Source organism: Ambystoma mexicanum, chromosome 7p, assembly GCF_040938575.1.
Source record: "Ambystoma mexicanum isolate Mex_15411 chromosome 7p, UKY_AmexF1_1, whole genome shotgun sequence".
NCBI lineage: Eukaryota > Metazoa > Chordata > Amphibia > Caudata > Ambystomatidae > Ambystoma > Ambystoma mexicanum.
The window spans coordinates 469,571,914-469,584,422 of NC_090939.1; the positions used below are offsets into that span (position 1 = coordinate 469,571,914).

At 45.8% G+C, this 12,509-nt stretch overlaps 1 long non-coding RNA gene across 6 annotated transcripts in view; it reads left to right on the forward strand.

Moving 5' to 3' along the window:
• Positions 1 to 204: 204 nt before the first annotated feature.
• Positions 205 to 12,509, forward strand: part of LOC138526120 (uncharacterized) — a 338,403-nt gene continuing 326,098 nt past the window's right edge. For 4 of the 6 annotated variants that reach the window (XR_011283489.1, XR_011283490.1, XR_011283493.1 and 1 more), the window contains exon 1: positions 926 to 1,089. This is a non-coding gene — a long non-coding RNA (uncharacterized lncRNA). Of the gene's footprint in view, positions 326 to 914; positions 1,090 to 12,509 lie in introns of those variants that run through there. The other 2 variants (XR_011283494.1, XR_011283491.1) reach the window with 2 other exon arrangements.

Below are 12,509 nucleotides of genomic sequence, written 5' to 3' on the forward strand. Positions count from 1 at the left end.
TGATGGAGGGGCCCATGGAATGGCAACTATGTTAAGAGGGGGCTCTTTGCAGGAAGCACGCTGTTGCTGGCAGCGAGAGAGCGTGGGGGGCCCTGGCAGGTGGGCCGCCGCCGCCGCCGCCGCGCAGTCTCCGGTGGGTGGAGACCCTGGGAGACTGCGTGCGGGGGCCGGCGCGGGGGCGCACACACAGCTCGGCGGCGGGGTCAGGTGACTGGTGTTTTTTGTCAGGTTGCAGCAGGCGGCGTGGGGGAGACAGCGAGGGGCTAGATTTGCAGTAGGCTGGCGTTGGAAAGCGAGAGAGAAGCGTGCAGCCGCCTCAGCCCCCGTAAGTAACAGACTGAGCTTGCGAAGGTGACGGGGCGGGAGGGGGTGGACAGAAGATGAAGTATGTAGAGAGGGGGTGTATGGGGAGCACAGAGGTATAACGGAGGTTAACAGCGTGCGGGCGACCAGCAGGGGCGGGGCTAGCCTTTTAGGGGGTCTAGGGGGGTGGATGACAGTATTGAAAGCTGGTCACGGGTGGGCCCATTGCCCTGTCGACCCCTCCCCTTTAGCCCAGGAGGCTGAATCATATGTCACCCCAATTCCGAGGGTGTTTCTTTTGAGAAAGATGCTAATCGTTGGAGGCGTGGGCCATCTAAAACAGACCCCAGTCTTTGGTTTGTCCTCTTTCTCTGCGCGTTTGTTGATGTTGCTGCTGCCGCCAAGTTAATAATTCTTTAAACGTAAATTCTCTGCTCTCCCAGATCATACGCTGGGCAGGCTCTTGCTGGTGCGCCCATTTCACGGAGCCCTGGCTGAGCGTCACGGCAGGTAAGTGTTGCCTTCTGCCTGCAACCTCCTCCGTGGGAGGGCACACTCCCTCCCATACCAGGAGTTAGCCCCGCCCCGCCGAGCAGCGGGCTGTGCCTGCATTTAAAGCAGATGAGGAGCAGACTCGGAGGCGCAGCTTCCACGCTTCCTCCCCTAAGCCCTCCCCTCGGCATGCACCCAGTCCCGGGATGAGAAGTCCATCAGTCGGGTCTCGAGCTAGTTGCAAATTCCCTTGATCCGCGGTCACGTCCTCAAGGTGGCTGGGGAGCCAGACAGGTAGGACATTAATGTTCCCAGCGCTCACCCTTCGCTCTGTTCTTCCCTTTCCCGTCTGCTATCCCCATAGCTGGTGGCTTCCAGATGCCAGTCGCCGTGATGCCTGCAGACCAGGCCAGGAAAAAGATGTGGCAATCTCGAAAATAGGGTGTCCCATCTCCAGTCCGGTTTGTCATTTGTTGTCACAGGGTTGAGGATGACATTTAGATTTCTGTGTCTATTGCATGATTTTACACAAATCAAACCGCCCTCCAATCCAGTTATGGTATCGCAATATCATTGAACCATTTGCATTTCAAAGGAGAGATTTCAGAGAGTGAAATACCCTATTATTAAACAAATAGTGACATGAAAGGCAGGGGAGAACTCGTGCACTCTTGCCCGGACAACAAAATCCCGGGTTGTGACCCGAGTCCGTGAATTTCCCAGACGAGGACCCGCGCCCCCCATGCCCAGGCACGCCTCGTGTGGCAGCACCTTCTGCAAAGGCTGACATATTTGACCCGTTTTTTTATCGTGTGCTATGTCGGACCCTTAAAACGCCATCGCTCAGCTGCTGTACGAGAAGCATCTAGTACAGCCAACCAAAAGTGCCAAAACTGTGACAAAAATCAACTGCCACTTCTAGCTCTGCACTTAATGGGTTGGCGACAGATAATCCTATCACCGTCTCTGGCACGTGCCGCGAATGCTCGTGCTTGCTCTCCAGGTGTACGTATGACACTTTGATGTTTGCTTGTGCAGGCGCTATAACCCCTGCATTTGTCAAATGCCAAGCGTCTGCCCAATCTTGGGGGTGCCTCGGCAGTGGTGGCTGATCCGTAGGGGCCCTGCACTTCCCTCCCGGGAGTGAGCCCGCGTAGTGAGAGGTGCGTTGCCGTTTCAGTAATTGCCTTGTTCCGCGTGTACTGTAAGCTGTACACTAACGTTTTTCACCCTGGCAGCCCCGATCACGTGCTCTGCTCACCGCACCTTCTTTCACCCTCTGCCGGCCCGGGTCGTCTGTTGGGTAAGGGCCGCGGCTGTCTGAGCCCCTCGCAGCTCCTTACCTGCTTTCCCGTTTCTTCCTTCACCACACGGAAGCCCCTCCTTCCACGGTGAGTCCTCTCTCGCTCTCCTCCACGCCTCCAACTCTTCCGGCTCACCGCGATGCAGCGCCCCGCTTCACTGTAGCAGCTTAAACTGCCAGGACTTGAGCGCCAGCCACTGCTTCTAATACAAAATGGATGCCTGCACGATTTTAAAACTGCACATTAGGTTGCTTATTCTGATTTCATTAATTACTTGCAACATTCTGACTCATTAAAATTAAGGTATGTTTTCCTGTGTTCAGATGACCCCCAGGGACTAGCCTACTGAATGGGAGGCCAGACCGGGACATTTGTTAGTGGGACGGCACTCCAGTTCGGCACTTCCAAAGAGGGTGCCCAACGGGAAATGTGTCCCCCTGGCAGGACAATGTGTGCCGAGCAATTCCTACTCAGCAGGCTTATTGAACTGGCAGCAGGACACCTTACCCTTTCCGAATGTTAGAGGTGTCCAGCTGCCAAGACAATGTCCCAAGGAGCTATGGGAAGCAGAGGGTCCACAGTTTCTCTGTGCCAACAGAGCATTACACTGTGAGCCATTAGGTACTGATGGGAGGGAGGGGGCGACTATTAGCAGGGACTTTTGTCCCTTTAGAAATGTGTATGGGAGGTAGTGATTAGAAGTGAGAAGGGTGCATAATGTTGCGTGCTTTATGAAATAATGACTATGGCTTTAAAACCCAAGGGGGATTTGTTAGGCTCACGTTAAATCTGCATGATACTATTGTGACTTTGCATGCAGGATGGGGCGAGTAAAACTAAAGCCATACTCTCATTCTTCAACATAGTTCTATGACAATGTCTGTAGTGTACAATTAGTTACCTATGAAAGGCTAGCTTATTATGTAGTGTGGTTTGCTTCCAAAGCACTGCTATAAATATTTATGTAAGCACATGAAATGTAAAGTAAAATCTTAATACATCTCTATATCAACTACACCTGGGAAGATGTGCACAGTTGCTCTGTACGTGATTCTGATTCACTTCAAAACTTATGTTAATATATCATACTATTATAATAACAACGCCTAATGACTATAGAGTTGCTCCATATATAATAGTGTATTTTAGGTATTTTGTACCACAAACTTATTTGGACTTTGCTTACTCATGGCAACTTATTCTAATGTCACTACTGTGGTCCCTCCAAGTATCGAAGAGTGTTGATGCTCCTAGCAATGTCCTTTTTCTGTGAAGTCACTTCTGTTGGTGCATCCTCTCGGGAGGATAGCTCAGCGCCAACGTGCTCGCCTTGGAAGCAAAACGACACAGAGCGACACAACTTCGATCCCCGAGTCCGCGCTTAGAAACCTCTGGGTATTATCATATCAATTCATATGCAAATTAGGAGGTTTCCATGTATTTTGCCCCAGAGCGCCTGGACAGAGCTCTAATAGAGGAGTTTGCTGCATCTGCAATTATCCTGCCGTTTTATTTTTTTTATGTGTAAAATTGCCATCTGCCACTGATGTTACCAAAAAAGTAGATTGGGGCAGGGGTGGGCAGTTTGGGTTTGTGAATGAGACTATTACACACACTGCATTTTGTGGCTCACCTCACCTCCCACTCTTGCAATGCTGGATACTCCCCTGACCTCAAATGTGATTGCCCAAAAGTGACCCCTCACTAGGGTCAGCCCGCATCCCAGCCCTCCAACAAACATACACACAGCTGAGCTGAGCTCAGCATTATGTAATGAGACAGCTCGAGCCTGGCTGGGCACCTCAGCCAGGCTTGCGCTGTCCAATTACATGATCAATGAATGCGGCAGCCACAATGCGGCCCACCGGCCCTCCCACCAAAGATGGGGGGGGCAAAATCCCCCCTATAATTAAGCCCATGACATCTCCGACCATCACCCCTCACATGCTCTATTTGCTCTAGAACGAATGGGCCCGATCTAAGGATACCAAAAATAACTGTAATTTAGGCGCTGTGGGGCGTCCAGATATGAGTTTTTCATGTGCATCTCTCTGAAGTAAAGGAGCTTTTCCACCCCTGGACAAGATGGACATTGATGATGGAAACATCTAGGAGACGCAAGCAACCACCACACACCCATCTGTGCAAGGAGAAGGGTACAACAGGCTAACCTTTTGTACACATCTTTGCGAGAACCCACTCTACCTTTAAAATAGGCTGTTGGGAAGCGCATTCCTTCCACTCATGTTTCCCAGGTCATTGGGAGCATGTCCCCAAAATACCTGTTCGGAAAATGTGATGTTGTACAGGCTTATGCAGACAGAGGTCGAAGTGAGTGGGAACTAAAGGCTACGATGCTCCTCTACTTTTTGGTTATATCCACCATCTTCCCCTTTCTTTTTGTCAACCGACAGCCGTCCCTGGATGGCAGGTGCAGGGCACATGTTTTATTTTCTGCCCCCTTACTGTAGAATTGAAACTCGGCCCTGCTGGATCTGCTCGAATTTCACATCCTGTTGAGTTAACTTGCATCCCCTGCCTTGCTATTTTTTATTTTTATTATGTTTTTTGCCACAAACAGCTTTTTAGGATTAATTACATTTAGTATTTTACACATTTTTTGCGATCACAGGGCAAAGTAGAATTTCAATTGAGAAAATAATTAATTACATCCTTATTTACAGTTAGGTAATGCTTTGTTTGACAGACTGTTAGTGTCCATGTCTCAGTTCTGAATTGACGATTTAGATTGAGTGTGAACAATCAGTGTGCCATCCCTTCACTTCATGTTTTTATGTCTTCTCCTTTCTTTCTTTCCGTGAGTAGATTTGGGTCTTTGAGAATCTTCACGACTTCTATCGTGAGCCTTAACCCGCATCTCAACACTAGTCTTTCCCAGAAGGAGTGGGTTCTTAGTGACCAACTGCTAATCCTGAATCTAGTCAACTTCAGGATTCTGACTGCTTCTGTTGTAGCACACTCCATCAGTATATGTTTTACATTTTGAACTCCTTGTATAATGGACCAAGGATAGATACTATCTGGGTAGTTAACCGTGTGTCTAATATGTGGTATCTCTCTCGTCGTTAGGAATCTTAGGAAGTGCATTCTCCATTGAGGTTTGTGGAATTATCTTGGATACGTCGCATGCCAGCCTCTAGATTTATTTTGCAAGGATAAAGGTTGATATAAGTCCGAGCCCCTCACTGTGTCAGTAGTTTGGATCCAGTCTTACCTTTTTGGGGCTTCTTTGACGTTCAAGGGATTCTGTATCAGATCCATGATGTTTGGTTAAAAGTGAGTTTTTTTCCACGGATCTATCTGCCAGATAAGGGACAGCATTTTCCACTCGATCTTGGAGTTCAGTGACTCTAAACCCAGCTCGTAGCGCAGTGCAGAGAAGGGTAGCGAAGGGGGCAGATTGAGAACCCCTTTCCATAGTTTGCCCTCTAGTCTATTCCAGTTGATGTTTTCTCTCATTGTGTTTGTGTTGATTCTATAGGTAATGGAGGATATGATCTTTCCTATGTAGAATTTCACCAATGGAGTCAGGGAGAATTTGCAGTAGTAGTTGAGAATTTGTTTCATTTGAGCTCCTAAATTCAGTAGTCAACAGGCCCATGCTGGGAAAGCTTCTTAGTTTACAACCCAAGTATGTCACATCCGTTGCAACTGGAATTTTATGGCAATCTAAGTACCAATTGAAGCTTGCTTCCCCTTTTCGTGGATTTTTGAATTTGATGTTTGATTTAGTGGGGTTGATCTGCAGATCTTTGTGTTTTGCATATATCCCCAGAGCTGTTAAGAGGTGTTGTAGCCCTATTTGTGTGTGTGGTCCAGCAAGACGATGTCGTCTGCATAGGCGATCCATGATAGCCTTTGTTTCGCTACTTTCGGGCCTGCCAGATCCATACCTTGCTATTATTTCAGTAGCCTGCTTGGGGCATTGTCCCCACAGTGATGATCATTTGTCCTCTGCATTCGAGCAACAGATTCATCTACACATGATGCAGGCACAGCTGTGTGTGGGTAATGAGTGGGAGGGGTGGTTTTAGTCTTTGGCATGTCTGTTAAGGTGTGAACGGTGAGTGATCCAAAAGGGTAGGTTGTATGACGGTGCATGTTTCTTCCAGTCTTTGTAGCACAGTAGTCAAACACAGTGGGGGCGGGAGCTAGGGGCTATGGGGATTGTGCCGAGCAGGCCAGGAAGAAACATAGTTCTACTATGTTTATTGTACACTTCGAGCCCTTGGTCTAGGAGAGTTCCATTTTGTCTTCCTTCCCATTCATTAAAATATTTTCACGCTATAAGAGTATACGCTATGTGAACTGTGTTAATTGTGAGCCTCTTGAGCCATTAGTCTAGCCCCTGTCGCTGTGTTCTGTGCAACCACACACTCTTTCTAATCCTGGTGTCGTCCACTCGCCGCTGCGCCCCCCCGCTCCCTGTGATAGAAATGTACCTAATGGGCAAGTAGGTTTCTGTAAAGGAAGTACTTTTAGGTGTGCAGCATTTTTCTGTAAAACATAGTCATTATCTTAGAAATGAGTATACACAGGACTCTTGTTTATTTGCATTCCGCTTCCACATTTATCTTCTGTGTACACCAAAATCAATGCCTCTTTTTCATGGTGTGATTTACCCCTGTTTGCCTTCAGGTGGCAGTGTAGCATTCGACAGAGCACACACCTGTGGCTGAGGATGCATATCAAGTGCAGTATAATGGGACAGAGTGTAAACTGACCAACCGTGCTCAGGAACTCAGGGAAACCACGAGTAGATTTATTTTCTTTATATATTTATAATGCGCCGAAAGCCTGCAGGCATCGGGGCTTACATGGACACACAGGACACAAACATCAAAGTCGAGACAGAAGAAAAGGTTATTCTGTGAGCAAAATGCACACAGTTTAATTGAGCAAGGCAGTTTACGAAAGGAGGGGCAATTCTCCTCCTGCCATATATTCAGCGATCCAGCATTCCAAATTTGATCTGCCCGGACTGGGAAGGATCTACCTTTTCCTTTATTCCATTTAAATCTAGGACAACACAGAAGATTAGTGTTACAAGATCCTAGTACCCTCTTGGGATCATAAATGACCGAGTGTTCCGGAAGATCAACCAGGGCTTTGCTGTCAAGACATTTAGGTTAGTCACATTGAACTGTATTTGGGCAGCCAATGCACATCCTTCCTGATGCTGGAAATGTGAGCTCTATAAGGGACCTGTGACTGGCATACTTTTGTAAGACTTGAAGTCTATGTAGGCAGTTTTTACTTGCACCAGCTATGAGTGCATTGCAATAATCAATCCTCAGCAGGATAATAGCCCGGGCCAATGTAATACAGATTGGAGGCATTAACTTAAGGTCTTGTATTTGATGACATTTACTTTTCCTTTTCACACTTTTATGATGTTCAGGTCAACACAGTGCACCCATATTGTAAAATGCAGCAGCCATTTTCACATGTACCTGCTTGGACAAGTGTGATTGTCAATAAACACTCAACCATCCGGTACTGAAACCCAATTGTGAATGCACAAATGGTGAATTTAAAAACAAATCTGTATTTTGTAACAAAACCGTTTTTGTTTGTTTTTGCCAAATATTGCTTTGAGGTGCCCAGACACTCCATTTGGTTGACGGTTCATATTTCCAGATACTCGTGTCATTTGCCAGTAGATGTCAAGGAAAGGCAATCATTTGGCAGCTGTTCCACTAATCTATTTACGTCACATGGACAGTAATACCCTAATATAAGAGTTTTTCCCATGGAATGCCAAAGTACTTGCACATTGACAGGCATTGCTCCCATAATGTTCCGGTAACCTCCATCATTTCAGGTACCATATGTCAGGTTTTGCCATATATGTCCAGGCCCTCCCATGATTGACCAGGCATTCTGGTTAATGCCATTATATGTCCCGATACTGCCAGCATGTTCAGGGTTGTGTTAGAATGTAACAGTAATTGTTATCGTGTAGCCATGTGGTCCCATAGCATGGCAAGTATGGCCACCGTTGGTGACGGATTGGCATCATATTGCCAGGCACTATAACCATTTACCAGATATTATGATCCTATTCATAGGTACATCATTTGCCAGATATTGCCATAATGAGCCAGGTTCTCACACATTATGCCAGGTTTTGCAAAATCTTAATAGCTACTATGCAAGGTTTTGCCAAAGAATGTCATTTTGCCCACACAGTAAGCCAGGACTTGCGGTCAAATGCCAAGCAACTCACAGCATGGCAATTACTGACCTCATATACTCGGGCTTGTGGGATGTTTTTACCCATGCATCCAAGCCCTACAATAAAACTGTGCAGTACTGGCATGGAAAACATCATGATGGCCAGAACTCCCCAGAGAGTGCACAGGGAAAACATGAAGAATAGGCTGCCACCCATTTTTGCCTATGTTGTGAGCACAGGAGGGCACTGCCTAAAACCACCATTGGGCTACACACACAGTAGCCTGAAACCATTGGGAATGGCAATGCTGATTGCCAAAAAAGCAACTCAGAACTGTGGAGAATTCATTTTCTTAATCCCAAAAATGGTTGCATTACCAGTACTCACCACTATCAGAAAGCCGGCGTTTTAAAACCACCAGACTTTTGTGTAAAACTGCACAAATGAAACAAAACCAGACCAAGGAAAGACTTGCTAAGAGGTGGAAGAATGTAAAACCATATTCTGAAATGACTTGAAGGAAGTAATTATTTAATGTATAGGTACAAATTGTCAGTTTGATTTGAATGTAGAAAACTGGGAACAAAAAGTGACATTTAGCTGAAACCTGGCTTAGTGAAACTGGATTCTGCCTGACAACTACCACCGACAGGAGAAACCTGTTCAGCCACTCTTCCCAGGCCTAGCTGCATCCTGCTGCCCCTTGCCAAAAGGAGTTGTCACCTCTCTGATTAGATTAGGGGTGGAGCACCTGGGAACTGGAAGGAACAGAACAATGCAACTCCCTTGACTCAGGCAAATGTTATATTGGGGGCGTTGTAAAGTGGCTTCCTCTTAGGGGAAACTGGGAGGGCAGTGCCTCTGCTAGCAGCTGAGCTTGGGGGAAGTGGATAAACCAGTTATTCCCCACCCTGTGATGTGGGAAGCCACACCCCTTTTTGACCAGGGCATAATTTTAAAAAGATATATAATTCTGACAAGTCCGCACTATGAGTTATCTAAGTAATCTCATTATTTTTGTGTGTGAACATTTTGAGAGGCGTTAGGACCCTGTGGTGTATTCTGGGGGGTTGCTAGCGGACAACAGGGTCTCACTCCAAATGTCTGCATGTTAAAAATCTGACACTTCATCAATTAATTTCCATACTCCTTGCGCACATGTGTGTAATTTTGGGTAAATGTCCGATATTGCAAAACCAGTTAAAAAGCGCAAAATGTTGTCATATTTGAATGCAAGCCCCCAGGAAGATCAGAGGCGGACAAACATGGACCATAAGGAATATATAATGTGCACATGTAATTTCAACAAATTGTATATCTGGGAAAGATGTATTTGAATCAAATATAGATTTGTGGGCAAACTGACCAGGGGAGGATCCTCTGACCCATAAACAGACCTCATCATGATGACAATCCATTTCCTTCACCCAATCATGGGAGAGGGGAGAATTGGCCCAATGACAAGTAGAGAGGGGCAGGCTTGGCTAGGCCCAGGCACACACCCATTTCCAAAACACATAAAAAGAGACTGCTGGGACAGGTAGACACAGTCAATTCCATTTGCTGCGGAGCATGCTGACCGACGACTTCACATCCAGAGATCCAGACTTCAAATCCATCAATCTCCAGAACCTGTAGCAGAAATTAACTCCAGAATTTGTAGCAGAGAGGCCTGAATCCACCAGCTGAATCCTCTTCAGCAGGCCTCAAAATCATTTGCAAACTATTCCACAGCCGGGCGAGCTGTCTGAATTCTTTTGCCAATAACTCTTGCCAGTACCCAGAAAGCAGTGTTACATCCAGAATCCACTTGATCCGGACCGGAAAGCAGAGCAGTATCCAGAACCAGAGGCCGCTGAATCCAGAGAGGCTGGACCAGCAGAGCAGAGCTGACCCAGATCGCTGTGAGCAGAACCGGTGCCTGATTGACCGGCCGAGCAGACAGAACCGCAGCCGGACGTGTTGACCAGATCCGTGACGAGGCCTAGTTCAAATTTATATTGTGAGTACCTAGCAGAACTGTGCAGAACCAATCTCTTAGTTAAAATAATCTAATCCAAACTATTTTAACCTAAGTAGAACTGCCTCCTAGAAATCGTGTCATCTGTCATTTTTAAAGCTGCACAACTGTCACCTGTCAATTCTGAAGCTGCAAGCTGTCACCTGTCATTTTGAGTTTACTTTAAATCGGAAAAACTACCTTTATTTAATCGTCCGTATCTCTGGAACCGTTTGGGCTAGGAACGAATCTAGGCTTTCCAACGAACCTAGAACCGACTTCCTACTCCTTATACTTTTTCCACAATCACGATTTACGCACTCGCGAAATTTACCGCGATTTGCGATTTTGGCTCAATTTCTCCACTTGTCAAAATAGCAACTCCATTCTTTCTTTTGTTAAAATCCGTTGCAACTTGGTAATAACGCATAGAGCATTGCTAAAGTGAGCCTGAACTAATACCAACACGCATCTCCCACTCACCCTGAATCTCTAGAGGGAATTAAAATCATTGGCACATTTTCCCATCCATTGCCATCACATTTAAAAAGCATTTTGGGCCTGTGTTTCAAACTCCTACCTGTTTCCTCTAAGCTTGCTGGGGGGGAACTGAATTTCGTATTGTATTTGCTTGCCTTCCTGAGAACTGTGTGCTCCTCTTTCCATCTCCTTCCATTTCTTACATTGCATAGGGGAGGGGGGTGAATTGCCAGAGAAAAAGTGATTATCTTATCTTTTGCTAAAATCATATAAGTATTTCTGTACTGCATTTTATTCCTCATTGCTTTTTCCTTGAAATCATAAAAGTATTTTTGCTACTTTATCCATCCTATACTAACTCCTCATTGATTGTAAAGAAGTGTGCTAGTGCCAGATTACCCATTGTTGATCAACATCATATGTCTAAGTGTACTATCAGATATTAATTTATTATAAAGTGTGATATATATATATATTGTTTAAATTCTCAAACCTTTTAATTTGCAAAACAAACCTACTTCGTGGCTCAGTGGGGTCAGGGGGATTCTAAGAGGGGGGTGTTATACAAGGGTGGTCATCCAGAGTACTGAACTAGACATAAAATACATTAATAAGGATTTTCCTCAGCATCCCAGACTAGGCATTGACTTGGCTGTAGTGTTGATTGAATATCGCTTACAGGTAGGACATTGTAAGTCTCAGTGTTGCAGAGGAGTGCAACATCCCTCTCTCGCTTAGCCCACCAGGCAGTGAGGGGTATCACCTGGGGTTGCGTGGTGAGGAATAAAGGATGCTGTAACTGGATGTCTGTGCTGGAGTGGCCATAGTTTTAGCATTAATCCTGTTGTCGCCCTATTCACAAAAATGTGTTTCTCAACAAAACTGCGCAATTCCCCATGAAAGTTATTAAGAGCCATGCAATCAGTCTCGCTCCTCCCTTTGTCCAAGGTGTGGAGTACTTCCTGTGAAATGCACACCCCTTAAAACCTAGTATCTGTGAGCCAATACTTCACATCGGGCCTCATTCGGAGTTTGACAATATTCAAGCAGTATTTCCACAGAAATACCACCAAACTATTACTCTTATAACCACCAGATTTATTACCAGATTACAAGTGGCGGCATGATGCAGTTAATCCCTCCTCTTTGGGATCCATTATTTATTTGCCAGAGTAACCGCGGGTGATATTTCTGCCTGTGGTAAATCCACCCCTTTTTGTCATGGAAGTGAAGGATTGACCTTGATGGAGGTAAAATCGGAATAGAGCAGTAAATCTGGTGGTAATTCTATCACCTCTAAATGCTGGCTGTCATCGATTTAGCAAAAGTTTACCACACCAGCACACTTTAATACGCCCCTTTGTCCCCAAACTACTATTTCCAATGTAGAAAGATAGTATGAATTAGTGGGTTATTCAGAATATTGTTGATGGCGGCAGTTTCGTGAACTTGACCTTTCGTTATAAAGATATTGGTATGTTCTCTAAAATCAAGCTCAGGTAGTTTGGTTAAGGACTCGGTGGGGGGGGGGAAGGAATAAAAATGTATTTTGAAATTGGGAAGAGTGCAGCTTTAGCATCCCACTGCCCCATCTAGGAGTGAAGTCTCAAGAATCCTTTGGAAAGGAAGGTTCTTTCATTGTTTGTCTCTGGATAGGATCCATCTCCAGAGGTTTCTTGTCTAATCTCATTCCCTTCATCGGGCTTGTGAATGCTTCCTCGCTATGCTCCGC